This window comes from Penaeus vannamei, chromosome 18, assembly GCF_042767895.1.
Source record: "Penaeus vannamei isolate JL-2024 chromosome 18, ASM4276789v1, whole genome shotgun sequence".
NCBI lineage: Eukaryota > Metazoa > Arthropoda > Malacostraca > Decapoda > Penaeidae > Penaeus > Penaeus vannamei.
Window position 1 is genome coordinate 28,207,129 of NC_091566.1, and position 11,761 is coordinate 28,218,889.

The 11,761-nt window shown below is 47.0% G+C and overlaps 1 long non-coding RNA gene across 1 annotated transcript in view; it reads right to left on the reverse strand.

Annotated features, from left to right (window-relative positions):
* LOC138864737 (uncharacterized) overlaps positions 1-9,233 on the reverse strand; it is a 38,672-nt gene extending 29,439 nt beyond the window's left edge. Inside the window, exon 1 of the long non-coding RNA XR_011399234.1 lies at positions 9,015-9,233. This is a non-coding gene — a long non-coding RNA (uncharacterized lncRNA). The remainder of the gene's footprint in view (positions 1-9,014) is intronic.
* Positions 9,234-11,761: the final 2,528 nt, after the last annotated feature.

Consider the following 11,761-nt stretch of genomic DNA (forward strand, 5'->3'; position numbering starts at 1 on the left):
TATTATAATGATAATCATTATTATTACTATTATTCTATCACTATTATTTGTATTATTAGTATCATAATCATTATCATTAATACATTATCATGATCATCATTATTATTCCCATCATCATCATCATTATAATCATCATCACCATCCAGAACAATTAAAGAACATCAAAGTAATATTTTTCTTACCTTATGTTCTTTAACAGCTTTTATCTAATGGTTTTATGCCTTATTTACTACTAATGAATATCTCAGTATCTCCAAATAAAATTCTTCCATTGCATCATCAACAAGCAAAATGCTTGTGCAACAAGCGAGCTTCCATTGTTTTCAATTAAGTTTTTGCATGATTTATCGCCTAAATTTTCGGTTTTATTGCTAATTGATACACGGGTTAAGCGGAACCATTGCCAACCGTCCGAGCGTCCAGGTTGCAGACCAGCCGCACTATGAGCCTCTCTTGCTAGTGCTAGTTGCAAGGAAATCTGATGAGAGGAAGTTTTAAGGCCGCATTTCATCTATACGAATTCAATTTCTTCGATTTATTTATCCAATTTATCCGCTTTCTTCTATAAGGAGTCGCCGTTAAGGATGAGCCGCCTCCACTGATTTCGGTTCATCCGCGTTACTGGTTGTTCAGAGAGAAAGCCGAAGTACAAACGCTGATTCCACCTCCATCACTCTACATCATGTACTAAAATCGATCAAGAGCTTCGGGCACCAACTGGGCCCCGTCAGTACGTCGCGGCGGCTTTGAGTGAAGGAGGGTTATAGGCCAATTGAGGGGGAGGGGGTCGTAGTGGGGTGGGAGGGGGGAGGTATGGTCATAGGTCATGGGGTTGTCCGGTTGTGGGTGGCAGAATGGGTGACTCACACATCCGGAGGGCTGGTCAGGCATGGGGGGGAGGTAGGGGCGGGGTGGGGGCGGTGTCATTTTTACTGTGACACTGTGAAGGGCGGCGAGCTCGATGGGCGTTATTTATTCTGCTGTTGCGCGAGTGTGTGTGTTGCACCTGATACGGGCTTTTCGTGCGTGTGAGGAAGGTCGAGTTGCACGTGTCAACCCCCCAAGTCTGCCTCAGTTGCATCATCCTTGGCATTCTCGGTCAGGAATACATTCATTAAACGTTCCTTTCTCTTGCTGAAATCCAGATATCCTCAGAGGGCCGAATTCAACCGCCGAAGACCGGCTGTCCTATCCTTTCAAGCGTCCCCCGCGGCTGGCGAACAGGTGGACCAACATCCTCTTCCAAAACGGCATTCGAAAGCGAGGCTGAATATGCCGGAACATTTCTCAGAATGTTCGCGGAAATCTTTTTCTTGTCGCGGAAATTCTAAGGTTTTCGACACGAGCGTTGAAAATACGAGATCGTAATCTAATTTCTTGCTTCAAATAAGCAGCATTCTTGTCGCTCGAAGGAACTTTTAGAAATACGAAAATGGAGAAGTTTGACAAAACGTTAAAGACGAAAGGCCAGCCAGATTTGACTTAAATTTCAAGCTGAATTCAACACACTCTTTTAAATAATAAAATAAATCACGGTTAAGGCCCGAAACAACATCAAGGGAGCTATTCATGTATAAAACCTCGTTTATCAGCATGATTGCCTTACCAAGGTTCACCACGTATGATTCGTGTTTTAGAAACGACACCTTTAAAGTGTGACAACATATTTCCCGTTGTTAATGGTTCCTTCAAAAGCCCAATCCTGTGACAGACGATCATTCCATGACGTAAAAGTCCCACAAAGAAGATCTAGGCCACAGGGACTTGTAATATCCCCGTTGCTTCGAAAATATCCTGAAGAACCAACGACACGTGAGGCGCCTCTGATCTCGCAAGCCCGACTTGTATTGACTTCGTGGAAATCAACACTTTATCAAAGCTTAATAACCTCCAACAAACCCAAAAGCTTCATTGGCGTTTTAAACCCGAGACAGGCGGGGGGGGGGGCACTGGAAGGAGGGGAGAGGGAGGGGGATTGGCCAATCAATATGCTTTTAAGCCTGACGTGACAGCAGCCTTTGACAACTCGAAACAACACCCACGTGAGGAGTTAGACTTCATGGCCCTAACTACCCCTGATCCCCTTCGACTTCCGTCTGCTGCCAAGCCCTTGGAGGCTCATGACTGCTGCTGCTGTTTGCTGATGCGGCTGCCACGCTTATCACGTACGCACGCGCGAGGGCTTGTGTGTGTGTGTGTGTGTGTGTGTGTGTGTGTGTGTGTGTGTGTGTGTGTGTGTGAGAGAGAGAGAGAGAGAGAGAGAGAGAGAGAGAGAGAGAGAGAGAGAGAGAGAGAGAGAGAGAGAGAGATAGAGAGAGGAACAGCAGAACAGCCAGACACGGAGCTAGATGAGTGTATGTGATTGTGCGTGTCAAATCCCATCTGACGTTGCTCTGATTTTATGCAGATTAGAACAACCAGCATGACTCATATCATTCCTACACAAATAAAACTTCTCCTTCTCCTCCTTTGGCCTCATTTTCAACGCCAAAATAACAATTTCCATTCACTCCGCCCCTAACCCCCCTCCCCGGCAACTACGGCAAAGAAATACAAGTCAACCATACGCAATAACAGCATTTCCGTCGTGATGTACAAGCGTCGCCATAATAAACAGACTGACATTAAGCGATCAGACCCCTCCCTCCCTTTCTCCTCGTTCGATTCCTTATTTTCTTCTTCTTCTTCACTGTTTTCCATCTTTATCTTCTCCCTCCTTCCCTCCTTCCCTTCCTTTTCTCTCCAGTTTCTTCCCTACCTTTCCTTCACCCCCTTCCATTCCTCTGTTCCCTCCCTTCCCCTCCCCTCCCTCCCTTCCTCCCTCCCCTCTCCTCCCCTCCCTCCTTCAAACTGGCCTCCGACGCCTACAAAATGCGACTTTCCTTTCGCTCGGGACTTTAATCACGAGGCATAAACAGTCGGATCAGGCAACAAGTAGCACGGAGTAGGAACGAAGCCGTAAGCCCCCCCCCCCCCCCTTCCCTCCCCGTCCCTCCTCTTGCGAGATTTTGAGGGAGGGAGAGAGGGAGGAAGGGAGAGACGGAGAGAGAGAGGGAGAGAGAGAGGGAGAGAGGGAGAGAGGGAGAGAGGGAGAGAGGGAGAGAGGGAGAGAGGGAGAGAGGGAGAGAGGGAGAGAGAGAGAGAGAGAGAGAGAGAGAGAGAGAGAGAGAGAGAGAGAGAGAGAGGGACAGAGGGAGAGAGAGAGAGAGAGAAAGAGAGAGAGGGAGGGAGGGAGGGAGAGGGAAAGAGAAAGAGAGAGAGAGAGAGAGAGAGAGAGAGAGAGAGAGAGAGAGAGAGAGAGAAAGAGAAAGAGAGAGGGAGAGGGAGAGGGAGAGAGAGAGAGAGAGAGAGAGAGAGAGACAGAGAGAGGGAGGGGGGGGAGGTGGAAATAGAATTCGCGAATGAAATGAAATGACACGCATTGGCAACTGCGGCCGAATTCATGAGGCATAAATTCACAGATGATAAAGTTCGAAATTGTATGTTTGCCTTGTTTGCGGTGTGCGGGGTTTTGTGTGCGCGTATTTGTGTGTCCGTGTGTGTGTATGTATCCGTATTTGTATGTGTCCATATTTGTGCGTGTGTGTGTGTGTGTGTGTGTGTGTGTGTGTGTGTGTGTGTGTGTGTGTGTGTGTGTGTGTGTGTGTGTGTGTGTGTGTGTGTGTGTGTGTGTGTGTGTGTGTGTGCGCGCGCGTGTGTGTGTCCATGGGCGTGCGTGCGTGTCCGTGTGCGTGCGCGGATGCGTGTGTATGTGTATAAGCATATACTTGTGCAAGACTTATCTGCGTATCCCACCTGTCCACGTACGCTTAAATGTGCACCTAAACCCAGAAACACAAAAGCAAAACTACGAACTACAGACCCCATTCCCTTCCTAGCCCAGTACACCCAAACACACACCCGAGCGTATTGCAAGGCTGTCCAAGGTTGCGAGCCAGGACGGGCGGCCGCTGCGGACCCGATCGCAACCGCACAAGGCAAAGAGCGCGGTTTTGCGGCCGTCATTTCACACCTGGCTGCACATTTTACTCATTACTCGCCGACGGTTGTAAATTTCCCAGTCCTTATGCCGGAAGATTTACTAGCCAGCGTTCTTATTTTTACTTTCGTTTTCTTCACTTCTTCCTTTCTTTCTTCCTTTTTATTATTATTATTATCATTATCATTATTATTATTATTATTGATAATTTTTTTATTTTTTGCTTCTTCTTCTTCGTCACCTCGGGAGATTTACAAGCCAGCGTATACATTTTTACTTTCGTTTTCTTTACTTTTTCCTCTCTTCTTCCTATTTTTATTATCATTATTTATTTTCTTTATTAGTTGCTTCTTCTTCTTCTTCATTACAACCGGAAATTTACAAATGAGCTTTATATTTCTTTCATTTTCTCCGTCTTTTAAGTTCCTCTTTTTTTACGATACTGCCCTTTCTTTTTCTTAATTTCCCTAATTCCCGTTCTTATTAGATTCGCCGTCCCCCTTTTCATCTTTCTCCTTTTATTTCTCTCTCTCTCTTCTTCTGCACTTTCCTTCATCGTTTCCCCTTGTCATCGTCTCCACTTTCTGCCTCTTACCCTTCCTCCTCTTTCTCTCATTCTTTTAACCCTCCTTTCAATTTAATTCCATCATTTTTCTTTCTTCTCTCGTCTTTCCTCACTCTCTCTTTCCACTTCATAGACTCATTCTCACTGAACTTTGCTCTCTTGACGTTATTATCTTCTCCCACCCCTCTTCCCTCCTTCCATCCCCGACAGATCTTGCCTCCTTAATTACTTAATAATCTTCTTCATTTTCTCCTATTATTTCCCATATCCTCTTGCCAAGACCTCTTAACAGCAGCTGCTTTCAACTATCTCTTATTGTTCTTCTCATTAGCTTTTTTCCGTTTCTTTGTCTTTCTTTCTTCTTTTCGCCTTGCCTTCTCCCTCTTATCATCATCCTTTTGTCTTGCTTTTATCCCTTTGTCTTGCTTCCTTGTCTTGCTTCCTGCTTCTTGTATTGCTCCCTTCTCGTTGTAATTTCTTAATCTTTTGACTACATATTTTTGAATTTAAATTTCATCTTCATATTGATAATAGCGATTCATATTTATCATTAACCATTTTTTAAATAATTTATACTGGCTTTATTTCAGCGTCTCCCCTACCTTTCAATAATAATTCACCCGACCCCTTCCGTGAATGACGTGAAAATAATAAGCATAAAAAAGCGCCTGTCACACACCCTTCTCCGCATGACGCAACCTATCTACCTGTCAACCCGTCTTTAAATTACCATCTATCGCCTGTCTATAGGATCATTTCTCACCTGCCCGGTTCACCCTGGTAATTGACATCACTCTCCTGTCCCTTCCAGCCCTTCCAACACCCCCCCCCCCCACTGTGGTCTGACACTTCTCCCCTCTTCCCTCTTCCTTCCCCGCTGTTGCCTCCCACCTCTCCCCCTCTCCCCTATTCCCTCCTTTTCCCTTACACCTCTCGCCTCTCTCTCCCCTTACCCTACCACCTGTCCCCTCCTATACACCTCGTTCCTCAACACCTCTCTCCCACCTAATGCTCCGTTCCCTGACACCTCCCCCTCTCCCCTTCCCCCTCCCCCTTCTGATGTCTGACACTCTCCCCTCTTTCCCCCTGTCCCCTCCCTCCCCTCTCCCCCTTTCCCCTCCCTCCCTTTGACACCTCCCTTCTCCCTCTTCTTCCGGACCATCGATCCTCGCTACCTGCTCGACCCACGGGCGAATAAATCGACATCCCTCTCGGTTCGCGAAGGCTGATATTCCTCTGACATAGCGGTGTAATCTAGGTGTTCTTGTCTTTGTGAATACTCTTTCTATAATCCGTTTTTTTATCTGTCTCTGCTGCGGTCATGCGCGCTGATAATGATTTGATTGGTGGTGTGGGGTGTGAGGTGTAACTAGATTTTTTTCTGCATCTATTTATCTGTCTACCTGGTGTGTGTCTACGTGTGTGTTGTGGTGTGTGTGTGTGTGTGTGTGTGTGTGTGTGTGTGTGTGTGTGTGTGTGTGTGTGTGTGTGTGTGTGTGTGTGTGTGTGTGTGTGTGTGTGTGTGTGTGTGTGTGTGTGTGTGTGTGTGTGTGTGTGTGTGTGTGTGTGTGTGTGTGTGTGTGTGTGTGTGTGTGTGTGTGTGTGTGTGTGCGTGCGTGCGTGCGTGCGTGCGTGTGCTGTACTTGACATTCTTAATCAAAATTCACCATCTCGAAAAAAAGGAGAAACAGCGATAGAGAGAAACCCAAATTAAAGAGAGAAACAAAGAGTAACTCGACTAAAACAACCTCCCCCATCCCCCTTATCCTTCCCTCATACATGATCCACGACCTCCAATTTGGCAAAGGACTTCTCCAAGGATTCTCGAAATGTGGCCTCTCATCAGTAACACTCACTCACTCACAGAAACTAATGATCTGTGAGCGTCTTCTCAGATTTGCTGCCGCCTTGAACCGCCCTGGAAACTCTGGCCAAGTTTCCACGTTTCCGAGTTTCTAAGTTTCGCCGCCTTTTCGCAAATTGTTGTGGGAAATCCTTGAAGTTTTAATCACTATTTCAATTTTTCCCTTTTCTTTTATTCTTTGAGGGGGCGGCAACGCGGGATAGTTACAGTTATTTTGTATTTTTATTTGTGAAAGCATTCCACTTCCCACGTATTATCTTGTGATCATACGTTTCTTCGTCCTTCTCCATTCCTTTCCCTTTCCTACACCCTTCCTACCATTCCCACCATCCACCCCCCCCCCTTTGCCCCTCCCAAACCGAACCCCAACCGAACGCACCCCACCCAACAACCGGAGCCTACTCATTATATTCGCCTACCCCTCCTCCTCCCCAAGCTCCCCCCTCCCCCGCCCCCCGAAGTTCCGGCACCTGTCTTAACCGCTGACTTAACCGCTGTCAACGTCCGCCGAGAACGTTATTTCCTCCACCGCCGCTGAAATGGAAATCTGCTTCGCTCGGCCGCCCGTGAAGCAGTCTCCACGAGCCGCGAGATTCGTCGACTCGTTTCGAATCATTGAGACGGATATTTCCTCTCGGAAGGATTCATTGACTCCCGATTCGAATGGACGAGGTTCAATCATGCTCAACTGATTCGGAAGACTATGGGTTCGAATCAGCGAGGTGAATGAATAATCGTGGGATTCGTAAGCTGAAGTTAAGGGAGCGGATTCGCAGATCATCGTTTCGAATCAGCTGGACAAATGGATTCGAAACGACACTCTCGGTTCGGACCAGCGCGCGAAAATTCTCCTCTGGCCCATTTCTCTACTTTCGCTCCGTACCCCCCCCCCTCCTCCTCCTCCTCTTTCTCCTCGTTCGTGTCCTCTTATCCAAAGATAAGGAGGGAAGACCCAACCGCATAAGGGTGTCGAAAGCGTAATTACCTCCCTTGCCTTTCCCTTCTTTATCGTCTACTCTTCTTCTGACATCGCCTGACCAAGAAAATTACTCGCAGTTCGAAAGAAGTTGCATGGGACTTTCTGGTCTTTTTTATACTTTTCTCTCTTTTTTTCAAAGAATAATCTCCGAGAAATCGGAAAATATCACTTGAGACGCGTAGCCAATGCCCCGAAGGAGAAAAGGAGAGTTCAAAGAGGGAGGGACGTGTGGGGGTGCGCAGGGAGAGCCACGGGGAGGGGTAGGGGATGGATAGGGGGAGAGGGACAGGGAGGGAGGTAGGGGAGAGGGAAAGGGAGGGAGGGGGTGCAGCAGGATCCGGGCTGCGTAATTAATGCCTCCAGCACATCCTCCTTTATCAGTCAATTATCAGGATAATATTTTCCTATGGTTGATCGCTCCCCTTCCTGACCTCCTCCCTTCCGTGAGAACAGAATCGGGTTGGTTATTCTTAGCTCGACATCCTCCAGATCTCTCTCTCTTTCTCTCTCTCTCTCTCTCTCTCTCTCTCTCTCTCTCTCTCTCTCTCTCCCTACTTCCCTACCTCCCTCCCTCACTATTTCGCTTTCTTTTTCTCTAACACACTTATTTACTTATTCCTAACGTATTTACTCTGTTTTGCACAAACATATATTCTCGTCCTACACCCTACTCATCTTAATTCGTTTCCCCAATCCCTTCTCCGACTGTCTCACCCCGTCCCTGAATCTCTTTCCTCCCTGTCCTCCACTTCAAACACCCCCACCCCTTACTCTACCTTCCCCCTTCTTTCCTTCCCTCCACACCAAGCGCAACGTAACGCACGCCCGCACGCACGCCCACCCACCCGCGATCTGCATCTCCCCGCACGCCACCTCTTTCGGTTTCCTCTGATCCCGCCCACCGCCCATTTCCCTGCTATCAAAATAATCGAATGACACGACTGACCACGGGGCGCTGATCCGGGAAGGAAACAGCACAATTAAGCCTTAAATTGCTCACGCTCCTGCTGCTGTTTCTGCTGTTGTGCCGCTACTGCTGCTCGGAGACCGGAAGTTGGGTTGGGCGGCGGCGGCGAGGGAGGGAGGGAGGTAGGGGGTAAGGGGTAGGAGGGGGGATTCATGGGGGTGGTGCGAGAGGGGTTAAGAAGCTCGCTAAATTGACATGAACCGTCGCATAATTTGTCATAATCATAACACTGGCAACGGTCGCTTACCCCAACCCCCCTATCTTACCCAGCTTTCCTTGTCCTCTGATTGACAGGCATTTATGGGCTTGTTCGTGTCGCTTGGATAATAATGATTAACCTAAAGAGATTCGCGTAACTAAATATGACCCATTTCAGGGAACATTTTCTTTCGGAGGGAATGAAAAATCATCAATAACTATTACGTAGGATGTGCATAAACAATTAGATAAGATAAATCACAAATTAAGATTAATTAACTTCAGCGCAAGACTCCAGATGTGGCAGCAACTGCATGCATAGTGTATTATATTCAATTATGTAAGCGTCATGGTCTGCGAATTTTCACAATAATAACTGTAATAACAACAGAAATAAATATAGCAACAGAATAACACTAATTATAGTAACAAAAGGGAAATCAAGTTAAGTAAGCGACATACCAAGAAAACCGTCGAGAAATATCAAACGCCTTTGATCATTTATGCTTAGAACTTTTTTCACGTGGTTTTATATTTCTATTAAATTCCACTTGTTTATTCACTTCTCCATTCCACCTCTCTTCCTCCCTTCCTCGCTGGCTCCCTAGAATCAAGCATATATCCGGAGTTTTCTCAGTTCCCGCAAGTTAGGAGCGATAAACGTCGAAATACAGTGTAAACTTTCGGCCATTTCTAAAGCAGATTACTATTTCCGGGTTTTGTTGTGTAACCAGCAACGTCGGAATTCTTGGAGGTCATTCGAGAAGGAAAATGAAAGGTCCTGGGAGTAAAACTAATATTGATTTATAACGAAATCCCGAAGCTCATTCCGAATTCTGGATAAGCACGTACGAGAGGAATGCTCGCTCGTAACTCATGTCGATTACACAAGACGGAATTAGTTTTGCTCGCAATTTATGCCGCGCACATGGTTCTTGAACGGTCATTTCAGAAGCAATATAATGCGGGTTTATTGGCCTGTATTAGATAAAATATGTTTGCATTTGATGTGAATACTTCTCTTTTCCTATCGCATGAACGCTTTACTCTCGGGATATTGGCAAGTTCTTTCTTTTAGCTTTATCCATCCTATATTTTCTGGTTCAAAAAGAATCAAGCCCCAAAGATCACAAACGAAAATGAATTCCCTATTGTCCTCTTTTGGCTCTCTCTCTCCTTATATTTCAACGTTGCCTTCGGATATTTTCCTGTTCCTCTCGCTGTCAACCCATCCAACGCCCATCGCTCTCGCCCTTCCTTCCGGGCGGGCGGACAGGCGTGAAGGCTGGGTGGCGCTGCCTGCGGCGGTAAGTGTTAACTTGGGTCCTTTCTATTGTTCCCACTCGCACTCTCCCTCTCTTTCTCGCTCTCTATCATCTTTAAGCTGTTTTTCCTCTGTTCCTCTTCTTTGTAGGCACACTCCTTCCTCTCTATCTGTATATCCATCTCTTTCTCAGTTTATCGTTTCCCTCTCCCTCACATCTACCCTACCCATATCTCTTCCTTTCAACCCGCATTCTTCTCAACCTTCCCCTTTCTCCTCCTCCGCCGATGACATAACAACAGCGCGACCTGGAACTGGCACTTCCCGCCTCCCGTCTTCGCCCCATTCTTCCTCCTCCTCTTCTTCCTCCTTCTTCGTACCTCGGCATAATCCCACTCAGCAGGACTGCGTCCCGGAGACAAGGCTTTTCTGACGCGTTCGAAATCCCGGCGAGAGCTAGGCCCCATCACCCCCCGCTCTCACCCCTACCAAACCCCAATCCCAACCCCCTTCCCCCATCCTAACCACCCAATCCCCCCCTCCCCCACCCCTTCCCCCCGTTCCAACCACCCCATTCCCCGCCCTCCCGCACCCCTCCCCTTCCCCCGTTCCAACCACCCATTACCCCAGGTCCCTCACCCCTCCCCGACCCCAGTCCCCACCCCTCCCCGTTCCTCCTCCAAAGCCCATTAAAAACAACCTCGGTGCGGCCTCACAGTCGCGGGAACATTTTACAAGATTTGATTTCCCAAAAGGCAGTCTCGACATGATTAGTGTTCCAGTCAAACTTCATGTCCGCTGACATGTGACTTATTGCATACAGCGAGTCTCATTTCATAAATCTTTATGATATATGCCTACAACTTCACTTTTTCCGTATTTTGCATCCTAAGGCCGTGTTATCGTAGATATAAGTGTAACGTTGAAGGTAAAACCGATCTTCGTTTGGCTTTGGCTTTTTATTTATCAATTTACAAACCAAATCCTCTAATTACATCTTCTTTCTTTTTATTTACGAATATTATTTATCAATGTCCAAACAAAAGCTTCTAATTGCATCTTGCCTCAAGGTCGATAATTTTGAATCTAATTCCTACAGCAAAGACGTGCCTGACTCTTCCCAATATATCTTTTCATTAAGTTTCACCTTTTGAAGTCGGTCGGAAACTTGTCTGTTCTGACAGTAATTTCCTCCGCTTGAACATGAATCAAAGGTGCAGGGGAGTTGAATGACGGCGGGAGGGAGGGAGAGAAGGAGGAAGGGAAGGGAGAGGAGGAGGGGAAAGGGAGAGGAGGGAGGGATGGAGGGGAGAGGGGGAGAGGAGGGAGGGGAAGGGAGAGAAGGGAGGGAGGGAGGGGAAGGGAGAGAAAGGAGGGAGGGAGGGGAAGGGAGAGGAAAAGGGGGGAAGGAAGGGAATCAAATAAGGATTGTGGAAAGAAGGGAAAAAAGAGGAAGTGTGGGAGGTTAGAGAGAGAGATATAGTGAAGAAGAGAGAGAGAGAGGTGGAGGACGGAAAGAAGGAAGGCAAAAAGATAATAATAACAATAACAACAAAATTATTTAGTAGGTTGAACGAAGGAAGGAAGGGAGAAGAGAAGGAAAGGATACGAAAGGATGGGAGAGGTACTGGAGAGAAGGAGAAAGAAAAAAAGTTGCATAACCGACATAAATCTCCCAAGAAGAAGAATATCAAAACGACCAAACAGAGACATAAAACATAAAATACGAAACCCATCTGCGTGCAGAATGAAATGCAACACAACGATCCATTTTCTTTTGCCTCTCATCCGGAGGCCCCCATAGTGCTTAATCTTCTCTCAAATCTGCCATTACGGCGGTAACCCAAGAAGAGGTTACACTTTGCACATTTAATACTTTCCCGATAATCACGCCCTCCATTACATTCCCCCCTCCCCTTCCCCCTCTCCCCCTCCGCTTCCCTCC